Genomic DNA, 5160 nt, shown 5'->3' on the forward strand with positions numbered 1-5160 from the left:
GAGGAAGCCTGGAACAAATAGCTAAGAAGCCATGAAAACAGAATTAGGGAAATAAATGATGCCATGAAACGTTCCAATGTCAGAATTATTGGAATCCCTGAAGGGGAGGGGAAAGAAAGAAGTCTAGAAGATATAGTTGAAAAAGTTCTCCATGAAAAATTTCCCAATCTCACGAATAGAACCAGCGTTCACGTACTACAGGCAGAATGGTCTCCCCCCAAGATTACAGACTCTTGAAAGTCCTTAAGACAACTGATAGTAAGAATAAGGAATAATAATTGTAGAGAAACTCTCCTGAAGGCATCTAAGACAAAAAAGTTCCTTATGTACAGAGGAAAGCAGACCAGAATAACATCAGAACTGTCCACAGAAACCTGGCAAGCCAGAAAGGGCTGGCAAGATATATTCAGGGCACTAAATGAGAAGAACATGCAGCCAATAATACTTTATCCAGCAAGACTGATATTCAAAATGGATGGAGAGATAAATACTTTCCAAGACCAGCAAGGCTTAAAAGAGTATGCAACCACCAAGCCGACACTGCAGGAAATACTATGGGGGGGCTCTATAAAAGAAGAAAAATCTTAAGAATATCTTTGAACAGAAATATAGAGACAGTCTACAGAAAGAAAGACTTCAAATGTAACACGATGTCAATAAAACCGTATGTATCAATAATCACTCTCAATGTGAATGGCCTAAGTGTGCCCATAAAATGACAGAGAGTTGCAGATTGGATAAAAGGAAGGACCCATCCATATGTTGTATACAAGAGATCCATTTCAAACCTAAAGATACACCCAGACTGAAAGTGAAGGGATGGAGAAGCATCTTACATGCAAATGGGCCTCAAAAGAAGGCTGGGTAGTGATTGTCATATCAGATAAATTAGATTTTAAAGTAAAGACTCTATTCAGAGATACAGAAGGACATTACATCATTCTTAAAGGGAATATCCACCAAGATGCTCTAACAATTGTAAATATCTATGCCCCCAATATGGGAGCAGCCAATTATATAAGAAAAAGATTAATCAATATAAAGAGTCATACTGATATGAAAACATGAATAGTAGGAGATCTTAACATGCCTCTCTCAGTAATAGACAGATCATCGAAGCAGAAAATCAATAAAGAAAAAAGAGCATTGAATGACACATTGGAACAGATGGACCTCATATATATATATAGAACAATTCACCCTAAAAAAACAGAATACTCATTTTTCTCAAGTGTTCATGGAACCTTCTCCAGAATACACCACATACTGGGTCACAAATCAGGACTCAACTGATACCAAAAGACTAAGATTATTCCCTGCATATTCTCAGATCACAATGGTTAGAAACTGGAGTTCAATCACAAAGAAATTTAGAAGGAACCCAAACACCTGGAAGCTAAAGGTCACCTTGCTTAAGAATGCTTGGATCAACCACAAGATCAAAGAACTTAAACAATTCATGGAAACCAATGAGAATGAAGACACTTCAGTCCAAAACCTATGGGATAAAGCAAAGGCGGTCCAAAGGAGGAAATAGAGAGCCATCCAAGCCTCCCTCAAAAACTGAAAAATCCAGAATACACCAGCTGTCTCTACACCTTAAAGAACTGGAGAATCAACAACAAATCAAACCAACTCCACATGCAAGAAGGGAAATAATCAAGATTAGAGCAGAGATCAATGAGGTAGAAACTGGAGACACCGTTGAACATATCAATAAAACTAGAACTGTTGTTTTGAAAGAATCAATAAGATTGATAAACCATTGGCCACACTAACCCAAAAGAAAAGAGAGAAAGCTCAAATTAATAAAATTATGAATGAAAGGGAGAGATCACAATTAACAACAAGGAAGTAGAAACAATCATCAGAAACTATTACCAACAGTTATATGCCAATAAGTTAAGCAACCTAGATGAAATGGATGCATCCCTACAAAATTATAAACTCCCAAAATTGAACCATGAAAAAATTGACAACCTGAATAGACCAATATTTAGTAACAAGATTGAAGCAGTGATCAAAAACTTCCCAAAATACAAGAGCCCAGAACCTGTTGGATTCCCTGGGGAATTCTACCAAACATTCAAAGAAGAAATAAAACCTATTCTTCTGAAAGTGTTTAGAAAAATTGAAGCAGAAGGAAAAGTTCCAGACTCTTTTTATGAAGCCAGCATTACCCTGATCCCCAAACCAGGCAAAGACCACATCAAAAGGGAGAATTTCAGACCAGTATCACAGATTAATATGGATTCTAAGATTCTCAACAAATCCTAACACACAGATTCCAAAAGCACATTAAGAAGATTATCCGCCATGACTAGGTGAGATTCATCCTTGGGTTGTAAGGTTGGTTCAACATTCGCAATTCAACCAATGTAATAGAACAAATCAATAAGAGAAGAGGGAAGAACCACATGGTACTCTCAATTGATGCAGAAAAAGCATTTGACAAAATCCAGCATCTGTTCCTGATTAAAATGCTTCAAAGTATAGGGATAGAGGGAACATTCCTGAACTTCATAAAATCTATCAATGAAAGACTCACAGCAAATATCATCCTCAATGGGAAAAATCTGACAGCCTTCCCATTGAGATCAGGAACACGACAAGGATGCCCACTCTCACCACTCTTGCTCAACATAGTATTAGAAGTCCTAGCAACAGCAATCAGACAACAAAGAGAAATAAAAGATATCCAAATTGGCAATGAACAAGTCAAACTCTCTCTCTCTCCACAAATGACAGGATTCTTTATATGGAAAACCCCAAAGAGTCCACCCCCAAACTACAATATCTCATATAGCAATTCAGTAATGTGGCAGGATACAAAGTCAATGTACAGAAATCAGTGGCTTTCTTATACATTAACAATGAAAATACAGAAAGGGAAATTAGAGAATTGATTCCATTAACTATAGCACCAAGAACCATAAGATACGTGGGCGCCTGGGTGGCTCAGTGGGTTAAGCCACTGCCTTCAGCTCAGGTCATGATCTCAGGGTCCTGGGATCAAGTCCCGCATTGGGGTCTCTGCTCAGCAGAGAGCTTGCTTCTCTCTCTCTCTCTCTCTCTCTCTCTCTCTGCCTTCCTCTCTGTCTACTTGTGTCTTTCTCTGTCAAATAAATAAATAAAATCTTTAAAAAAAAAAAGAACCATAAGATACCTGGGAATAAACCTAACCAAAGAGGTAAAGGATCTGTACTCGAGGTACTACAGAATACTCATGAAAGATATTGAAGAAGGCACAACAAGATGGAAGATTATTCCATGCTCATGGATCAGAATAATAAACATTGTTAAAATGTCTATACTGCCCAGAGCAATCTATCTTTCCATGGCATCCCAATCAAAATTTCACCCACATTTCTCCAAGTGATGGAATAAACCTAACCAAAGTGGTAAACGATCTGTACTCAAGGAACTACAGAACACTCATGAAAGAAACTGAAGAAGACACCAAAAAGATGGAAGACCATTCCATGCTCTTGGATCGGAAGAATAAACATTGTTAAAATGTCTATACTGCCTAGAGCAATCTATACTTTTACTGCCATTCCGATCAAAATTCCACCGGTATTTTTCAAAGAGCTGGAGCAAATAATCCTAAAATTTGAGTGGAATCATAAGAGACCCTGAATTGCTAAGGAAATGTTGAAAAACAAAAACAAAACTGGCGGCATCATGTTACCTGATTTCAAGTTTTACTACAAAGCTGTGATCACCAAGAAAGCGTGGTACTGGCATAAAAACAGACACATTGACCAGTGGAACAGAGTGGAGAGCCCAGATATGGACCCTCAACTCTATGGTCAAATAATCTTCGACAAAACAGGAAAAAATATACAGTGGAATAAAGACAGTCTCTTCAATAAATGGTGCTGGGAAAACTGGACAGCCACAGTAGAAGAATGAAATTCGACCATTCTCTTACACCGTACACAAAGTTAAACTTGAAATGGATAAAAGACCTCAATGTGAGACAGGAATCCATCAGAATCCTAGAGGAGAACATAGGCAGTAACCTCTTCGATATCAGTCACAGCAACTTCTTTCAAGATATGTCTCCAAAGGCAAAGGAAACAAAAGTGAAAATGAACTTTTGGGACTTCATCAAGATCAAAACCTTCTGCACAGCAAAGGAAACAGTCAACAAAACAAAAAGGCAACCCACGGAATGGGAGAAGATATTTGCAAATGACAGTACAGACAAAAGGTTGATATCCAGGATATATAAAGAACTACTCAAACTCAATACACACAAAACAGATAATCCTAACAAATAATAGGCAGGAGATATGAACAGACACTTCTTCAATGATGACATACAAATGGCTATCAGACACATGAAGAAATGCTCATCATCACTAGCCATCACGGAGATTCAAATTAAAACCTCATTGAGATATCACCTGACACCAGTTAGAATGGCCAAAATTAGCAAGACAGGAAACAATGTGTGTTGGAGAGGTTGCAGAGAAAGGGGAACCCTCTTACACTGTTGTTGGGAATGCAAGTTGGTACAGCCACTTTGCAGAGCAGTGTGGAGATTCCTCAAGAAATTAAAAATAGAGCTTCCCTATGACCCTGCAATTGCACTGCTGGGTATTCAGTCCAAAGATACAGATGTAGTGAAAAGAAGAGCCATCTGTACCCCAATGTTTATAGCAACAATGGCCACGGTCTCCACACAGTGGAAAGAACCAAGATGCCCTTCAATGGATGAATGGATAAGGAATATGTGGTCTGTATACACGATGGAGTATTATCCCTCCATCAGAAAGGATGAATAACCAACTTTTGTAGCAACATGGACGGGACTGGAAGAGATTATGCTGAGCGAAATAAGTCAAGCAGAGAGAGTCAAGTATCATATGGTTTCACTTACTTGTGAAGTATAACAAAGAACATGGAGGATATGGGGAGATGGAGAGGTGAAGGGATTTGAGGGAAATTAGAAGAAGAGATGAACCATGAGAGACTATGGACTCTGAAAAACAACCTGAGCATTTTGAAAGGGCGGGGGGGGGTGTGAGGTTGGGGAACCAGGTGTTGGGGAATAGGGAGAGCACATATTGCATGGAGCACTGGGTGGGGTGCAAAAACAATGAATACTGTTATGCTGAAAATAAATAAATTAATAAAAAAGTGATGGAACAA

The sequence above is a fragment of the Meles meles genome, unplaced genomic scaffold (genome assembly GCF_922984935.1).
Source record: "Meles meles unplaced genomic scaffold, mMelMel3.1 paternal haplotype, whole genome shotgun sequence".
NCBI classification, from domain to species: Eukaryota; Metazoa; Chordata; class Mammalia; order Carnivora; family Mustelidae; genus Meles; species Meles meles.